This window comes from Jaculus jaculus, chromosome 17 (assembly GCF_020740685.1).
Source record: "Jaculus jaculus isolate mJacJac1 chromosome 17, mJacJac1.mat.Y.cur, whole genome shotgun sequence".
Taxonomy (NCBI): domain Eukaryota; kingdom Metazoa; phylum Chordata; class Mammalia; order Rodentia; family Dipodidae; genus Jaculus; species Jaculus jaculus.
The window spans coordinates 49,685,179-49,705,336 of NC_059118.1; the positions used below are offsets into that span (position 1 = coordinate 49,685,179).

The window sequence follows — 20,158 nt, forward strand, 5'->3', positions numbered from 1 at the left end:
AAGAGGGGGGGAGGGAAGGAGGGAAGATGTAGAAGATTAAGGTTAGCCTTGATCCTACCCTCTCCAGTGTCTGGTGGTTCAGATGTTCCCTGTAAGGGCCTGGTGAAGGTTCAGCCATTTGGTCTGCCTTTTAGGAAGTAGAATTTTATGGTACCATTGCCGTTTGGGTCTAGATTTGTGGTTCCCACTGGTTCGATGCCCCCCCCCTCCACTTCCATCCTAGTGTCTAGTCCACGAGATGCTTGCTGGGTATGTAAGGTATCTTGGGTAGATTCAGGTTAAGTGCTGTAGATGAGTGAGACTGACGATTTTTTTCTGTGATTGGTAAGTTCACTGAGAATTACCTGTTCCAGGTTCAACCATTTTTTCCTCAAATTTCATTGTGCAATTTTTTCTTACTGCTGTATAGAATTCCATTTTGTAGATATACCACATCTTAGCTATCTATTCTTCTAGTGATGGACATCTGGGTTGATATTTTATTTATTTATTTAAAAGAGGAGAAAGAGACAGTGAGAGGGAAAGAAAGAAGGAGTGAGATAGAGATGGAGAGAGAGAGAGAGAAGGAATTGATTCACCAGGGCCTCTAGCCACTGTAAACAGATGTCAGACACATGAGCGACCTAGTGCATCTGGATTACTTGGGTACTTGGAAATTGAACCTCGGTCCTAAAGCAAGTGCCTTAACTATTAAGCCATCTTTCCGACCTCTAGAACCCACTGTTCTGATAGAGGCAGATGCTTCATGGTACTTTTGCCAGGGAGCCTGGAATTTCTAGAAGTTTGAGATGGCTCTACCTATCCTGTAAATCTGGGAAATTCTGTTCCTTCATGAACTTTGTCCCCCATGGTTTGGTCTGCTCCTCTGTTTAGGCTGAAAGTTAAGGTGGAGATTGCTTATCCAGATGTGTTTGCAAGTCTGCTTACTGAAAGCTATGTCATAAACTTAGATAAGGTTCATACTGAATATAGGTAGGCAACTCGTAATTTTTGTTTTCTTAGGTAAATTCTATGGCAAGACTTTAGCATTAGAATTCCTCTTTGCCATATGATGGGGTTATATTTCAATAAGCCCAGCATTAACTGAAAAGCATGTCACTCCATCCTCTTCAATATCAAACATTTTTATAAAAAACAAAAAACAAAAACTAAGTGTAACGATGGCCAGGTCTGGAGAATTAATGTTAAACAAATTCCACACAAAGTATCTAATTTATACTGGATGTGGTGATTTGAATGTAAAACGTCTCTCATGGACTGATGTGTTTGTGATTAAGCATCACTTAATCCCTAGAGGGTGGATGGATCCTTTGGGAGGTATATCCAAGCTGGAAGAGATGACTCGTTCTGGGAAGAACGTGTAGTGTTCTAGCCCAGAGGGATGTGGCTGCCCCAGCATGCCATATCATGCTCATTTTCTCTACTTACTCTCTGCTGACGTGGAGATGTGACCCCTGGCTGCCTGTTTCTGGATGCTGCTTCTGCCATGAGTTCTCTTCATGACAGAAATTTCCCTTCAAAACTATAACCCAGAATTAAACCCTTTCCTTGTATAAGCAACTTTTGGTTGGGTGTTTTGTTTCAACAACGAGAAAGTAATTGTTTCATTGGACTTTGTTAAAAACTGTCATGTTGTCTTTGAGACAGGGTCTCATGATGAGTTGACCTTGAACTGATGTTCCTCTGTCTTCATTTTGAGTGCTGGTATTATAGGCATGTGCCTCAACACCAAACTGTAAGATATTATTTTAAAAAAATAGATTAAGGATTTATCCCTTCCCTACAACATGGGGGTAAAACAGAACAAAAACAGATAATAATATCTGCACATATACAAAAAAAGCATATGTAACAAAATTCAGAATTTACTCAGAATAGCTTCAAACCATGAGTACTTCCTCCAGCTGACTCTTCCACATAAGATCATGAATGATGATAGGGTAGTAGGTCCAAATCCTTCTATGATACTCTTGCTATGGTTGATCAACTCTACATGGTCAGTCATAGAGATCCAAAAGACCACTCTTCTCACAGAATGTACTCAGATTATGTGGCCCTAGATCCATGGTACTCTCTAGACATCAGGGAATCATTTGTCTTTCTGGATCTGCTCATCTGTGAAGACTGCTTTTCCATCTTTTAGTTTCCCTGCCTCCGTCTTCCCCCATGGAACACTCAGAATTTGTGGAGAAGGAATTAACTTTGTTTTACTGTATCTCTTTGGAAATTACACATTAGTTCCATGACTTAGCTCTGCAGTTTTGCTCAGTGTGTGATGCCATTTCAAGTATTGCAATAAGAAGAGGGAGGAATGTGCACCAGTTTAATCCAGGCATATACATTGAGTCTTGGCAAGTGCACATCCTCATGAAACTTAATCATTTATTTTGATAATCTGTAACAGCTTTAATTCTCCTTCCTTCCTCACTTCCTTCTTCCCTTCTCTCCTTTCTCTTCCTTCTCACATTTACTTCCCTTCCTTACTCTCCCCCTCCTTCCTTTTCCCCTTTATTTTTTTTTCTTTCTTTCATCTTATTATTTTTTTTTTATATTGTCTCACTATGTAGTTCAAATTGGCCTTAAATTCTCCCTTCTCTTGCTTCAGTCTCCCACATGTTAGGATTAGAAGCATGCACCACCACTTCCAGTAACAATTTTTATTCATCATATTCAGAAGCCCTGCAACATCAGTAAGTATAATATTTTCAACAGAAATCCAAGAAGAAGGTTTTCTTTGAACTGGAAAGTTAAAATATCTTCACCTGAGGAAGTTTGTTAATTTCTACAACATTGTCGAACTTTGTGAAAATGAGTGACCACATTTTGCTTTGTTTTTTCCTAAGTACCTCATAAATAATCATTAGATAACTTCTAGTCGTTGTCTCTTTGTTTATCATATAAGCAAGGGCTGGGTCTCAACAAGCTGACAGCCCCTTGCTCTACTGTGCACAGCAACCTTCACTGTGACCTGAACATATATTATTTCCTTTTTGTTCTAGGTACCCCATCTGGGGCATATGAATTTAGCTTTGCTATATTTAAATTAAACTTCTCGCATTTCTTGCTCATAAGCACTTGGACCACAGATGTAGGCTAAAATTATTTTAAATTATTTCTTGCTAAAAATTTCTAGCAGACCACATCCACGGGACTATTAGTAGAAACAAATTAGTGCTATCAAAATAACTGGTTTTTGATTATAAATACTTAGAAATTTTGGGAGTTCAGAAAAAATACAGAGAACAAAAATAATAATTGTTAGTAGTTCCTCTATTCAGGGAAAACTACTCTGCAGTGAGGATACTTGAGGTGTATGTGTATGTATATTTGTGCACTTATACCTGTTTATTTATTGAGACAAGAGTGTGAAGGGGCAGTCTTGGTTTTCCTCAAACAATAAATATTATATTGTTGAACTTCTTTAGTTTATAAAAATGTTATTACATACTTAATACATTTTAGTGTTTCTTGAATTATTATTTTATCTTGGCCATTTTGATGATATTTTCTTAGGGGGACCCAAAACTCACAAGAATCTGTGCCCAGTAATCTTCTGAGTCTTCTACTGTGTTAAGAACCCATTTATCCAATTCTTCTATGAATACAAGGGGTTATTTGCTTAAAATTTTATACTTCCTGCATAAAGAAATACTTGTGTGTGGGTGTGAGTGCAGTGTTTGTGTATATTGAATGCACCTGTGTGTGCAGATGCATATGCCTGTGCCCATGCATGTGGAGGGGAGAGGATAATGTGTGTGTTCTTGTCTATCATCTTGTTTCCTTGTGACAGAGTCTGAACCTGGAGCTATATTGAATGGTTTCTTGATTAATTTGGCCGTACTGGCTGTCCAGTAAGGCCCAACAAGTTTCCCTTCTCTGCCACACCCAAGACTGGGGTTATAGGCATGAGTGGTCACAACCAGATTTTACAGAGCTACTGTGGATGGAACTCAGGACCCCTGTGGCTCCCATGCTTGCATGGCAAGTGTTCTTAGTCACTGAGTCAATTCTCCAGCCCTACACTTGACATTCAGGTGTCAATAAGGTTTTATCTCATTCTTGAGCACTGTGAACTTGCATATGTAAGATCTGGTCCCTAAGTATGGTGAAGTCCAGCTCTCCTACTTCAGTGACAACACTAGTGTATGCAAAGTCAGGTTTAATGTTTAGGGATTCCCTATCAAGCTTTTCATTGAAACCCAAAACACAAATCCCCACTGAGTGGTTGTGGGAGTCTCTGTTTCATTCAATCAAAAGAAATCTAGGAAGAATTATTGATTAAAACCTTAATCTGAAGCCAGGCGTGGTGGCACACACCTTTAATCCCAGCACTCGGGAGGCAGAGGTAGGAGGATTGCCATGAGTTCGAGGCCACCCTGAAAATACAGAGTGAATACCAGGTCAGCCTGGGCTAGAGTGAGACCCTACCTTGAAAAAAAAATAGATACACAAGTCTTTTCCAGGAGCATTTAACACTTTCTTCTACCAGGATGCTCAACTCTTGTTTTGGGGGATATCAAATCAGTAGCAGAACAGATAAGGAATGCCTCAGCTGTGGTCTACCCATCAGAGAAAGGCAAACAAGGAACCACAAATTTTTATTTATTTTTTATTTTTTTAATTTATTTAATTTTGGTTTATTGAGGTAGGGTTTCACTCTAGTCCTGGCTGACCTGGAATTCACTATGTAGTCTTAGGGTGGCCTCAAACTCATGGCAATCCTCTTACCTCTGCCTCCTGAGTGCTGAGTTTAAAGGTGTGCGCCACCACACTTGGCTAGGAATCACAAATTGTGTGGTCTTTTCATCTCTTGTCAACATGGTAGTGTATATGTGTATATAATATTGCACAAATTGTTGAAAAATATTAAAATAATAATATTTGCTTAAAATAAAAAGAATTTTGAGAATTACTAGCCCTTTTTTGGAATAACAAAACAGCTCTTCATTAGCAGTAAGACATTGTCTTTAATTTTGAAAAATATAAGTATATTGCTTATGAGAAAAACTAATTATAGTTGTAGCCTTTCTGTCATTTATAAAAGGCTTGGATATGTTGTCATATATATTTAGGGACTCAATATTACTGTATTTATAATAGTTGGATGCAATTACTAAAGTTACAGAATTTACTGGAAACAAATCAGGAAGATAAAGGGTCTTCATGATGATGGTATTGATGGGTTCATATTGCACAATCTGAGAGATGTTCTTAGATGTGGAGAGGATGCCACATAAGGCCTGTAGTATAATTTTTTTCTCATTGCTGTCACCAAATACCTGGCAAAAAGCAACTTAAGGAATGAAGAAAACCTTTAGCTTATACTTTGAAGGTATGGTACTGCATGGCAGGGTAGGCATGGAGGGAGCAAGATCAGAAGATGGCTAAACATACTGCATCTGTAGTCCAGAATCAAAGAATGAACAGGAAATGGGGCTGGGCTACCAAACCTCAAAGCCTGCCCCTGCAGTGAGGCCCCACCCCCTAAAAGTTCCAGAATCGTGTTTCCTCCATTCTTCTCTACTGACCCCACTTAAACCATTCTACTGCCAGTTTTCCATCCCTCTGCTCACATATTCAGTATACCCTCTCTTATATCCTCCCTTTTCCAGTGTGATCCCTTTCTGGCTTCCTGGACTCTACTAATGACTTTACCTCAACATGCAACACTTAAATTTCTGAGTCTGGGTTACTTTAATTAGAATAATATTTTCTAGATCCATCCATTTTCCTGAAAATTTTATAGCTTCAATTTTTAGAGATGCATAAAATACTATCATGATAGAACATATATCACATCTTTTACATTAATCAGTTAATGAATATTTAGGTAATTCTGTTTTCTAGCTATTGTGAGTAAACATTGATGGGCATGTTGCTCTATAGTAAAGTGTAGAGTCTATATGCTAGGAGAGGAATAATTGGCTCATATGGTAGGTCTATGTTTACCTGTCTCAGAAAACTCCACATCAATTTTCATAATGGCTGTACAAGTTTACATTTCCACCAACATTGAAGATGAGTTCCCCATACCCTCACCAGCATTTATTGTCATTTGATTTCTTTTTGTTTGTTTGTTTATTTTTATTTATTTACTTGAGAGGGACAGACAGAGAGAGAGAGAGGGAGAGAGAGAGAGGGAGAGAGAGGGAGAGAGAGAGAGGGAGAGAGAGGGAGAGAGAGAAAGCGAGAGAAAAGTGGGCACGCCAGGGCTTCTAGCCACTGCAAATGAACTCCAGATGCATGTGCCCCCTTGTGCATCTGGCTAATGTGGGTCCTAGGGATCGAGCCTTGTACTGGGGCCCTTAGGCTTCACAGGCAAGTGCTTAACAGCTAAACCATCTCTCCAGCCCATCATTTGATTTCTTGATGACAGCCATTCTGACTGGGACGTGAAGGAATGTCAAATTAGTTTTAAGTTGCATTTCCCTGATGGCTAAGTATGTTGAACATTTAAAAATTTTAATTTTCCATTGTATTTCTTCTTTACAGAACTTTCTTTTCTAAGCTATGGCCAGTTTCTTACTGAGCTATTGAATTTGTTTAGTTTTTTTTTGAGTTCTTTTATATCTAGATATTAATCCTCTATCAGACATATAGCTGGCAAAGATTTTCTCCCACTCTATAGGCTGCTTCTTTGCTCAATTAACAGTATCTTTTGCTGTACAAAAGCTTTTTAATTTCATGGGGCCCCAATGGTTTTATTTTTTGAGCTACTGGAGTTCTAGTCAGAAAGTCCTCACCTATACCTATGTATTAAAATGTTTCCCCCACTTTTTCACTAGCAGTTTCAGAGTTTCATGTCTGCTGCTAAGGTCTTTGGTCCATTTGGAATACATCTTGTGCCTGGAAGAGATAAGGATATCGTATCATTGTTCTGTTAATAGAAAATGTTGGGCTGGAAAGATGGCTTAGCGGTTAAGTGCTTGCCTATGAAGCCTAAGGACCCTGGTTAGAGGCTCAATTCCGCAGGACCTACGTTAGCCAGATGCACAAGGGGGCGCATGCATCTGGAGTTAGTTTGCAGTGGCTGGAGGCCCTGGGGTTCCCATTCTCTCTCTCTGTCTCTCTCTCTCTCCCTCTTTCTCTGTCTGTCACTCTCAAATAAATAAAAATTTAAAAACTATTTTTTTTAAAAAAATAAAATGTTAAAGACAGATGCGGTAGTGTGTTGTAATCCAAGCACTCCCAGGACAAGATGGGAGGTAAAGACAGTAGAACAGCTGGAAGCTTGTGGGGCAGCTAGCCTGGCAGACACAGCAGTGATCAAGCAGAGACCCTGCCTCAAGCAAAATAGACAGTGAGGACCAGACTCTAAGGATATCCTCTTATCTCCACATGCATGCTATAACAGATTTGCAGCTACATTCATTCGCATGAACACACTCATCATACCCATGGGAATGCACACACGCAGACATGAGGGTGGGGGGAGACAGAGAGAGAGAGAGAGAGAGAGAGAGAGAGAGAGAGAGAGAGAGAGAGAGATTGTAAACTACATATATATTTTCAAGAATGAAGTGTGGTTTGGAGGTAGAATATATGACTAGCATATTCAAGGTCCTGTGCCCAATCCCCAGCACTGCAATGATAAATAAATAAATAAGCAAATAAATAAATATATAGATGTATTTCTAAAAATCAGAAGACATATAAAGGACTTCTTTTGGCCATATCATCCTGCAGTACTCTCTACAGGGATTAAAGAAATATGATGGCAATAGCTCATTACTTGTCTGTCCATGGCATATGTGCCTACTGTAATAACTCCCTCATTGAAAACTCTGGTTCAGTCACTGAGAAATTCCAGGATTTAGTTGAGAGCTGTCTGGAAACCTTGGCTGTTTGAATCTGGACTACACTTCTGACAAAAAAAAAAAAAAAAAAAAAAAAAAAAAAAAAAAAAAGAAAGAAAGAAAGAAAGAAAGAAAGAAAGAAAGAAAGAAAAAGAGGAATCTATCCTCTTTGTTGGTAAACAAAGATTCTTTAATAAACTGTCATTTTTCAATAGTCTGTGAAATTGTATTTTTTTTTTTATTTCTGAGGATAACCAAGAGTTTGCAATTCAAAGACAGAATCTGCTTCTAATGTAGATACTTTCAGGATGAAATTCTTATGTATGAAATGTTTCATACATAATAGAAGAATTGCTTCCTATGTATTGATCAGATAAAAGTGACTCTCAAAGATTTTGAGTAGAAAAAAATTAAAGAAAAATATTTATTTTGGCATATTCAAATGTTTACATTATTAAAGTTATTTTTACTCTGATTTGTGACTTGGCACTAGAGTTATATTGACATCATCTGGAAATCTCTTTTCAATTAATTTAATGTAATTTGCTTGCATAATGACAAGAATATGTTTGATGGCTTAAGTCAAACGGACAGGTATTTTTGTTGCTTAGAATTGATTAGTGTATCTGAGGATTTTTGTGTTTCTAAGTGAGATTTTGGATTATTTTTTTTTGATTTCAGTGACAAATGGCATTAGAATATGGAAGAGGATTGTATTAACACTATAAATTGTTTGGGTAAAATAGGCATTTTCATAGTGTTGATTCTTCTTATCCATGAATCTGGGGTATCTTTCTGTTTCCTAGTATCTTCTTCTGTTTCTCTTTTGAGTTGTTTAGCAATTTCATTTTGGTGACATTTCACTTTCTTGGCTAGGTTTATTCCTAGATATTTTATTTTATATTTTTGAACAAATTATGAGCAGAAGTGTTTCCATGATTTCATTCTCAGTACAACAGTTATTGGTATATGGGGGTGCTACTGATGTGTGGTAATTTTGTATCTGCTACTGTGCTGAAAGCTCTAACAGTTTTCTGATGTCTTTAAGATGTCATATTTAGAATCATATCATCTTCAAATAACTATAACTTCACTTCTTTTTTTTTTCCTATTTGTATCTTTTTTATTTGTGTGTCTTGTCTAATTGCTGTAACTAAGACTTGCAGTACTGTATTGAATAAGAGGAGAAATTGGATATACTTGCCTACTTCCTGACTTTAGTGGAAATGTTTTGAGATTTTTTTTCCTTGTACCATGCACTAATTCTTAATGTTATTGCAAGTAGGAGAGATTTACTTAAGTGGAAAAAGAATAATTTTTAAGGATATGGTCTCATTATTTATTTTAGTATCTGTAATGCTTTTTAATTTTTTGAGAATTTTACTGTATGAACATATTGCTTCTCGATTGTATTCCCATTAGGTTATGTCTTATATAACCTCTCTCCTACTCCCATTTCACTGAAGGCACTCCTCAATGGGGTTATCCCCATTTACAATAATTTTGGTATAGGTTTGTCCTGTATAGCCTTTATTATGTTGAGATATATGCCTCCTATTCCAAGTTTCTTCAGGACTTTTAGCAGGGATGTTGGGTTTTGTCAAATGCATTTTCTGCATTTATTGAGATGATCCTGTGATTTTTGTTCTTGAGTCCTTTAATATGGCATATTACATTTTCTGATTTCTATGTATTGAACCATCCCTGCATCTCTGGAATAAAACACACTTGGTTAGGGTGAATGAGAATTCTAATATGTTTATGTATTCTGTTTTCAAGTATTTGTTGAGAATTTTTGCATCTATGCTCACGAAGGAGATTTTTGTTGTATTTTTAAAAATTATTTATTTATTTGACAGCGACAGACAGAGATAGAGAGAGGGAGAAAGAGAGAGAATTGGCACATGCCAGAGCCTCAAGCCACTGCAAACAAACTCTAGATGCATGTGCCATCTTGTTCATCTGGCTAACATGGATCCCCTTGAACTGGGGTCCTTAGGCTTCACAGGCAAGCACTTAACTGCTAAGGCATCTCTCCAGCCCTTTTTTGTTGTATTTTTATCTGGTTTGGGTATCAGGGAAATTCTGGGTTCATGGAAATAATTTGGTAGTGTCTCTTCATTTTATATTTTATAGAACATTAGAGAAACATTTGTGTTTGCTCCCCTTTGAAAGTTTGGTAAAATTTGCACTGAATCCATCTGGGCTTAATAATTATTACTTTAGTTGGGAGACTTTCCTAATTTTTATATCATTTGTAGTTATAGACCTGTTTAAATTATTTATTTCATTTTGGTTTAATTTTGGTAAGCCATGTATATCTAGAAATTCACCAATTTCTTTTAGATTTATTTTTAATTTTGGGGGAATATATATATTTTAAGATATGCACTTATGTTTCTCTGAATTATGTTGTGTATGTTGTAATGGTACTCTTTTCATCTCTTACTTTATCAGTTTGTGCCTTCTCTTTCTTTTGGTTAGTTTTGCTAAGGGTTTATCAATATGGTTTATGTTTTCAAAAAGGAGCTTATTGTATTCATTTTTAATATGTTTTATTTATTCATTAGTTTTGTACACAGTGTTTATACAGCCATGTTGGTACCATCATTAGCCTCTTCCTTGTCTTCCCCCCTCTGAAGATCCCTCCTTGTTCGGGAATGTCTGTTGTGAATTGTGGGGTTAGCAAGCAGAGAAACAGAGATAGAGAGAAATGGAGAGAGAGTGAGTGAGAGAGAGAGAGAAAATGAGCATGACAGGAACTTTTGTCCCTGCAAACAAATTCCAGATCCATGCTCCACTTTGTGCATCTGGCTTTCTGTAGGTAATGGAGAATTGAACTGGGCTATTAGGCTTTTCAAACAAGCTCCCTTGAGCCATCTCACCAGCCCCATTGATTTTTTATATTGATCTTTTGTTTCTATCTTATTAAATTCTGCCATGTTCTTCATTATTTCTTTCCATCTGATAACTTTTGGATTGGCTTGTTCTTTCTTCCAAGGCTTTAAAGTATATAATTAACTTATTTATTCATGATATCTCTAATTTCTTAATATGGGCACTTAAAGGTATAAATTTCCCTCTTAGGACTTCCTTCATTATATCCCATAGATTGTGGTGTGTTGTGTTTTGTCATTCATTTCTAGAATTATTTTGATCTGTATTTTTATTTCTTCTTTTTTTTTAAATTATTTATTTCTTTATTTCTTTATTTATTTATTTATTTATTTGAGAGAGACAGACACAGAAAGAAAGACAGATAGAGGGAGAGAGAGAGAATGGGCACGCCAGGGCTTCCAGCCTCTGCAAACGAACTCCAGACTCCTGCGCCACCTCGTGCATCTGGCTAACATGGGACCTGGGGAACCGAGCCTTGAACCGGGGTCCTTAGGCTTCATGGGCAAGTGCTTAACTGCTAAGCCATCTCTCCAGCCCTATTTTTATTTCTTCTATTCATCTATAGTGTATTATTTAATTTCCATGAGTTTGTGTATGTTCTGTAGTCTTTCTTGCTGTTGATTAGTAGTTTTATTTTATTGTGATCAGATATAATAGAATCATTGCATTTTTTTTTTTGTATTTGTTAAGATTGGCTCTGTGCCTTAATTTTTGTTGTATTTTAGAGAAAGTTCTACATGCTCCTGAAAGAATGTGAATTCTGTAGCATTTTGGGGTGCAGTGCTCTGCAGATGTCTGACAGGTCCATTTGTTCTATGATGTTATTTATTCCAGATGCTTCTCTACTTTTTGCTAGGATGATGCGTCAATGGGTGAGAGTAGAGGGATGAAATCAGCCACTGCTATTGTTTTGGGCATAATCTGTTAGTTTATGTCTAGTATGGCTTATTTATTTACTTTGTTTTTAGAGATAGCAAGAGAGAGACACACAGAGAGAAGAAACAGAGAATTGGCATGCCAGGGTCTCAACCAGTGCAATTGCACTCCAGATGCTTTCGCCACCTAGTGGTCATGTGAAACCTTGTATTTGCCTCAACTTTGTGCATCTGGCTTATGTGGGATCTGCAGAGTGGAACATGGGTCCTTAGGCTTCACAGGCAAGCATCTTAACTGCTAAACCATCTCTCTAGACCCCATATTATTTTTTAATAAAATTGTATCTAACTGGATTTGATGCATATATATTTAGAATTTTAATATTTTCTTGTTGGATTGCTCCCTTAAATTGGTAGAAAGTTACCTTTTTAAAATGTCTTCTGATGAGCTTTTGTTTGAATTCTATTCTCTCTGATATTAGAATATTGCTACCTACTTGTGTTCTGAGCCTATTTGATTGAAATGCCATGTTCCATTGTTTCACGCTAAAGTAGCAGCTGTCTTTTACAGAGAAGTGAGTTTCTTGAAGGCACCAAATAGAAAAATACTGATTTGAATCCAGTCTGAAATAATCAGAGTTACTATTGAAAGTGTTGCACTACGTTTTGTCATTGCTGCTGGCCTTGTAGTACTTGAGGCTATCTATTTCTTTCTTGCACTACCTGTTAGTAGAGCATGGTGTGTTCTTTCCATTGGCCTCATGCTTGTGCTTTTCCTGCTCTTCTATCTAAAGTATTCCTCCAAGTATCTTCTGTAGAGCTGCTTTAGAGGTCATGTATGCCTTTAGCTTATTTGCATCATGAAAAGTTCTGCTTTCCTTTTCAATTTTCACAGGTAGCTGTTTGAGATACACTACTCTAGGTGGGCAGTTGTTTTCTTTTAGTACTTGAAATACATCATTCCAAGCTCTGCCAGCTTTTGAAATTCTGTTGAGAAATATGTTGCTATTCTGATGGCATTGCATTTGTAAGTGACTAAGTGCTTCCTTTTTACTGCTTTTAATGTATTTTCTTTGGCCTGTGTGTTTAGTAGATTAGTTATGTATATGATGAGGAGGGAATCTTTTCTGGTCTTGTTTGTTTGATGATCTAAATATCTCCCTAATTTGGAAGCATTTGCTTTTTGTAAAAAAAAAAAAATTATTACAGAGAGAGAGAAAGAAAGAGAGAGAATGGGTGCACCAGGGCTTCTAGCCACTGCAAACAAACTCCAGAAACATGTACCAAGTGCATCTGGCTTACTTGGGACTTGGACAATGGAACCTGGGTCCTTAGGCTTTGTAGGTATTCACCTTAACTGCTAAGCCATCCCTCCAACCTGGGAGCATTTGCTTTGATGGCATTGTTGAAAATACTTAGTGTGACTTTAGATTGAAATTCTTGTTCTGTGCCTAAAATTCTTAAATTTGATCTCTTCATAGTATTAGGAATGTCTTGAAATTCCTGTTCATACCTTCTTACTAATTTACTTTTTTCCTTGTTGAAATGTTGTAAATTCTCCACCTTGTCTTAAAGCTAAGATGTTTGCTCCTCTTCTTGATCCATTTTATGACTAAGCTTTCTAAAGAGTTATTTGTTTTCTTACTGTTTTTTTTTTTAATTTACAGTATTTCACGTTGGATTTTCTTCAGTATTTCTATTCTTTACTCAAATCTTGCATTGACTTCCTTATTTTGTTTTGTTGCTTTACTGTATTCTCTAGAAATTACTTTAGGAGTTTGTCTTTAGTTTCGATAAACATACTTATAATCAATCTTTGAATTCTCTGTCTGACATTTCATCTAATTCAGTCTCACTGGAGGCCATTAGTGTGGGATTCATTACTTTTAGAGGGATTATGTTGTTTTGATTTTTTTGTAATTCTTATATTATTGTATTGGAAGTTTCATATTTCTGGTTAATTCATTGCTTGGATTTTGTTTGCTTTATCAGCTGTATTCTGTGATATGTAGATCTAAATTTATATGTTCAGGGTAGAATCTCTGGGTACCACGTATGGCCTCTATATTATTGCTAAAGTAGAATACTAAGCCCTAAGCTTAAAGATACCTATTATACAAATGTCCTACTAGTGAATTAATAGCAATGTCCTTTGACTTCAATAGTTGCTGGTGGGTGAATAAAACAAGTCTTTGTGGTGAATTTCTATCTCACCATCTTGATTTGTGAAGCAGGATCCTTCTTTGTACACTATGGGATGTCTCATGGGGCAGGTTAGTCAGAGGTTTGTATCAGCTGCTCTGGATGCTGTGTGGGAGAGGGTCTCTTGGCTTTATGCAGACTGGGATGGTGTTCCCAGTGCTAATGGTTCTTTGCATATGAGGAAAGGGAATACTGCCTGAAGGTACTCTGGAGCTGCTAGACTGGTCCCTAGTGTTCTCTTTCAGATTCTTTTGATTTTGCAGAGCTGGTGTGAGGGGGGAGAATCCTATCCCAGTAGTTCCCAAAGCTCTTGCTGGCTCAGGCAAAGCAGAGCAAGGAGAAGCACTTCCTGGCTGCAGCTGACTGGAGCCTGATCCTTGTTAATTGTCAGGCGCTCCCTCCTGCTTCTTTGCAGGGGTCTTACTTTGCTTAATAAGTTCCTCAGAGATCAGTTATGCAAAGGCGAAGTTTTGGGTTGTTCTTCAAAGTTGCTCTTGGAAAGTTTTTTTATAATTCCACCCTAGACCAGTTCAAAGAGGATTTTCTTGGTCCAGACAGATAAAAGATGGTGCAAAAGGAGGCTTGTAGTTCTCAGGGCGGGAATGAGTAAGAGAATAAAGGTTTTCTTTTTTTAATTGTTTCTTAAAAATTGTTTATATTTATTTGAGAGAAACAGGCAGAGATAAGGAGGCAGATAGAGAGAAACACAGATAGAGAGGGGAGGAGAGGGAGAGAATGGGTGCACCAGGGCCTCTAGCCAAGGCAAACCAACTCCAGATGCATGCGCCACCTTGTTCTTCTGGCTTATGTAAGTCCTGGGGAATCAAGCCTTGAACTGTGGTCCTTAGGCTTCCCAGGCAAGCACTTAACCACTAAACCATCTCTCCAGCCCAAAGTTTGCTTTTTTATTATCAGGTAACTTTATCCCTGTTAGGTCAGAGCTCAAACCAAAGAACGAGTTTAAAGTAGTCCAGAGACTATGGTATATATTATCGCTGCCTCACTACTGTCTCACTTTGCTTGCTGGAACATACACCACACATTTATGGGCATGCTAATTATTTCTAGCTATATTGCTTAATGGTTCTTCTTGTGCTGATAGAAAACCCTTGGCAATACCCCATGAACTCGTGACACATCAACCCACTCCATTGCTGAAGAGCATGACCTCACAGCTGTCACACACCAAGCAGGGTGATCATAGTGGATGAGGTTGGATCATGCCAGTCACCACACAATCCAGGAAACTGAAGCAGGTAGTCATAGTGGATGAGGTTGGATCATGCCAGTCACCACTCAATCCAGGAAACTGAAGCAGGGTGATCATAGTGGATGAGGTTGGATCATGCCAGTCACCACTCAATTCAGGAAACTGAAGCAGGTGGTCATAGTGGATGAGGTTGGATCATGCCAGTCACCACACAATCCAGGAAACTGAAGCAGGTGGTCATAGTGGATGGGATCAGACTGTACTAGTCACCACCCTCGTGTCAGGAAACTGAGGCTAAATTTCAATGCAAGACGGAGTTCATAATCCAGAGAAAAATCTTAAGAATTAAGCCGGGCGTGGTGGCACACACCTTTAATCCCAGCACTCGGGAGGCAGAGGTAGGAGGATTGCCATGAGTTCGAGGCCACCCTGAGACTCCATAGTGAATTCCAGGTCAGCCTGGGCTAGAGTGAGACCCTACCTTGAAAAACCAAAAAAAAAAAAAAAAAAAAAAAAAGAATGATTTTGTGTAACTGTGAATGTTCTCTTCAGTAGTTCCCTCAGGTAACAATGTTTATTGGATCTCTATGTTCTCGTGTACTCTTTACACTCTACAATTGCACACAAAGACTCAGACTTTGGGTCAAAAGAATATCATTCTTTGTGGCTAAAGATAATGATAAATAAAATAGTGAACATGCTCTTGGACAAACTTTTCTCTGATAAGAAGTTATACTGAGTTGTCTCATATGAAAGCTGCCAGTTATTGAGCAGTTGAAAAGCAACATTACAATTGAAAATCTGAATTTTTAATTTATATCCTCAGCCTGTAAATTGTTTATAACTTTATTTAACTGTCATGAGTATAAATTGCTGTAGTATTGGATGGGGAAATTCCATAGAATGCTTCCATGGAACATATCAAAGCCATTTATGATTGAGAGTTAGTGTTTTGATGAAAGTATATCCTTCCTTCTACTTGGAAACCCACTTAAAATGTGTGTTATGGAAACTCAATGACAAAATGGAATGATAGCATGCCTTGGAGACACGTAGAAGGGATGATCATTGGTACTGCAGCTCAAATAGACTCATGTGTTTGAATACTTGGTCCCTAAATAGTGGGGCTGTTCAGACAGGTTGTGTAACCAATGGAAGGTTGAGCATTTCTTCACTGGATAAATGAATCACTGAGGGTAGGCCCTGAGTTTTGACAGTCCAGTCACTCTCCATTTCTTGTTTCCTCTCTGTTTTCAGACTGCTGTTGCATTGCAATCAGTGTTCTCATGCTGCTGCCGTTAAGCCTTCCCCACCATTATAGACTATATCCTTTATTAAACTCTATCCAGGATTTACCCTTCCTCCCTTAAGTTGCTTCTTGTCAGTTGTTTGATCATAGCAAAATCACTAATAAAGTAAAATGTAAAAACTATATAAATATAACATTTTTAACTGGTCCATAAGAAATTGCTCATATAAACTTGTTCACACTATAAAGACATGTCTTTTATAGGTATTCTAGTCTTTATATTTATATGCTGAGTCCATGAGCTGTGATATCCTGTAAACTTAAGTAGAAATGATGTCATCTATAGTTTTGATCTTACAACATCTAGCACACAGAAAATATTCAAAGTATTTTTCTTTTTTAAATGAGTAGAGTTTATGAGATTCTAGCATTTATATGAAGCACCACGCACAATCTGCTGAGAAATAATGAGAAATACCAAAGAAGAGTTCTACAAACAGCCATTGTTATTTTGTGGCAGCATTGCTCTCACCTCATCAACATACTGGAGAAACTTAGAAGTCAAAGTACAAACTTTGTCCCAACAGAATTTCTCCTCAGAAGGACAGAAAAGGGTTTACTTTCTGTGTCTAGTTTTGAGGGGCATTTTCATCACAGTGGAGAAAGCATGGCAGGAGCAGACAGCTGGCATCACACCATCATGCAGGAAGCAGCAAAAGTGAGATCGTCAAACAGGGTTGGGCTGCAATATCTCAGAGCCATCCTCACTGACAAAACTCCTGCAGCAAGGCTGTACCTACTAAAGGTTCCACTACTTTCCTGAACAGTGGTACCAGCTGGGTATTAAGTATACAAACTTTGAGGATATGAAGGGCATTTTACTTTCAAAATACCACATCTGCATGTGTTAAGTATAGGATTCCAAGTGACTCTTTTTTATTAACATGATCTAAGTATATGTCCTCCTTCACATTGGGTTCTCAATCTTCAGCAGGTGTAGCAATGGGTTAAGACCTAATGACCCTGAAACTGTCCAAGAAAATTATGTAATGTGGCCAGATACTTTAAATAACAAATGGCTGACATTCCAATATTTTAAATTGCTTTACTTGGGGCTGGAGGGATGACTCAGTGGTCAAAGGCACTTTCTTGCAAAGCCTGACAACCTGGCTTCAATTCGCCATTACCAAAGTAAAGCCAGATGCACAAAGTGGTACATGTGTCTAGAATTTATTTGCAGTGGTAAGTGGCCCTGGTATGCCAACTGTCTCTCTCTCTCTTTCTTCTCTTTCCTGTCTCTTTCTCTCCATCTATGTTTGCAAATAAATAAAATGATTAAAAATGAATTGTTTATACTGACTGATAAATGTATCACAGACAACAAAGATTTCAACACTGCTGCCATGATTTAATGAAGGGGACAGGGTCACAATGGAGAAGTCCCATAATAGGGCCAGTCATTTCAGATCTAAAATCTTATTTAATATGGTTATGGAATGTTTTATACACTGCTTCTGCAGCAAGGATTTTCTAATTTTTGTTTGTCTCTGTTCTTGATGACATTGTATGCGGCCATTATCCCAGAGCCAGCTGGCTATCATACAATAGCAAACAGACTCATTGCATATGGTCAAATGGCAGTGAAATTAAGCAGAGGTTTCATTTCTCCATAGTGTAATAACTGGTGGATGATGCAACTAGGTTCAAACTATAGAAAATGTCTTCATGTTGGTGAATTCCATATTGGGGAAGGCCCATTAACATCATGGAGATAGCCCCAAGATTTGAAGTTACTATTTTTTTTAAATATTTTAATTAATTTATTTATGAGTGTGAGAGAGAAATAAAGGGAAAAAGGCAAATAGAATGGGTGTGCCAGGGCCTACAGCCACTGCAAATGAACTCCAGACACATGTACCATTTTGTGCATCTGGCTTATGTGGGTCCTGGGCAATCAAACCTGGGTCTTTTGGCTTTACAGGCAAGCACTTTAACCACTAAGCCATGTCTCCAGCCCTGAAGTTACTACTTTTTAAAAATTATTAAGAAGAAATAGAGGGAAAGGAGACAGAGGACTAGAGGGAAGAGAGAGAGGAAGGGGGAAAGAGAGAGGCAAGGAGAAATGGGCAATCCAGGGCCTCCCCACCAGTGCAGCTTCCCTGTGCCTGCCAGCTGGGAGCAACCCCAAGCTCCAGAGAGTTTCCTGCTGTCCATGTGACATGATATACCTCAGAACTGACCAAGTGTGAGGTGTCACATCTGAACATATAGAGTCTGGCCTGTCTTTCTGCTCAACCCTCTAACTAGTTCTCTCCCTTAAAGGGACTCTAGGACCACTGAGACAACTCAGAATATCTTTTAAGATTTTCACCCTTGCTTTTCCTGTGCGAGCAGCCGCGCGAGAGGAGCGTGGCCTTCTCCTCTCCCACCATGGCTATGCTCGTCCCCTCATATCGGCGTATTCTGAGAAGGGGAGTCATCTGGCAAAAATGTCACTTTGCCAGCTGTGTTCAAAGCTCCCATTCAACCAGATATTGTGAATTTTGTCACACCAACTTGCGTAAAAACAACAGACAGCCCTATGCCGTCAGTGCATTAGCAGGTCACCAGACCAGTGCTGAGTCTTGGGGTACTGGCAGAGCTGTGGCTCGAATTCCCAGGTGCGCGGTGGTGGACCCGTCGCTCTGGCCAGGGTGCCTTTGGCAATATGTGTAGAGGAGGCCGCATGTTTGCACCAACGAAGACTTGGCGCCGGTGGCACCGCAGAGTAAACACAACCCAAAAGCGATATGCCATCTGCTCTGCCCTGGCTGCCTCGGCCCTACCAGCATTGGTCATGTCCAAAGGTCACCGTATGGAGGAAGTTCCTGAACTTCCTTTGGTGGCGGAGGATAAAGTTGAAGGCTATAAGAAGACCAAGGAGGCTGTGTTGCTACTTAAGAAACTTAAAGCCTGAAGAAGGTCTATGCCTCTCAGCGAATGAGGGCTGGCAAGGGTAAAATGAGAAACCGCAGGCGCATCCAGCGCAGGGGACCCTGCATCATCTATAATGAAGATAATGGGATCATTAAGGCCTTCAGGAACATCCCTGGAATCACTCTGCTTAATGTAAGCAAATTGAACATTTTGAAGCTTGCTCCTGGTGGGCACGTGGGGCGCTTCTGCATTTGGACTGAAGGTGCTTTCAGGAAGCTCGATGAGTTGTATGGCACTTGGCGCAAAGCTGCTTCCCTCAAGAGTGACTATAATCTGCCAGTGCACAAGATGATGAACACAGACCTTGGCAGAATCTTGAAAAGCCCAGAGATCCAAAGAGCTCTCCGAGCACCACGCAAGAAGATCCACCGCAGAGTCCTGAAGAAGAACCCTCTGAAGAACCTACGCATCATGTTGAAGCTGAACCCCTATGCCAAGACCATGCGTCGGAACACCATTCTTCGCCAGGCCAGGAACCACAAAATCCGGGTGCAGAAAGCTATGGCGGCGGCGAGCCCAAATCAGGTGAGAAGGGAGCAGCGGCCAGGACGAGTGTGGGCAAGAAGCCTGCCCAGGGGAAGAAAGGAAAGCTGCCCGCAGAGGCCAAGAAGCCGAAGAAGCCAGCTGGAAAAAAGGCTGCAGCTACCAAGGTCCCAGCAGAGAAGATAGCTGCAGAAGAGAAGCCTGCTGCATAAAGCTCTGCTCCCTAGGGTCAAATAGAGACCCATCTGAATAAAGACCTATCTTTGGATGAGGAAAAAAAAAAAAAGATTTTCAACCTTAAGGCCATCACTTAAGTCCTTTTTGCCATACAGGGTAACAGTTCACAGGTTCCAGGGATTAGGGACATGTTCAGAGAAAGTATTATTTTGCCTAGCACATATTTATTGTTAATAGTTTATCTGTAGTTTAACAAAGTTTCTCTTTCTCTCTCTGTCTTGTTTGCTGTCTC

General features: G+C 38.9%; 1 pseudogene; it reads left to right on the top strand.

Moving 5' to 3' along the window:
• Nucleotides 1–19,957, top strand: part of LOC101614819 — a 46,901-nt pseudogene extending 26,944 nt beyond the window's left edge.
• The last annotated feature ends 201 nt before the right edge of the window (nt 19,958–20,158 follow it).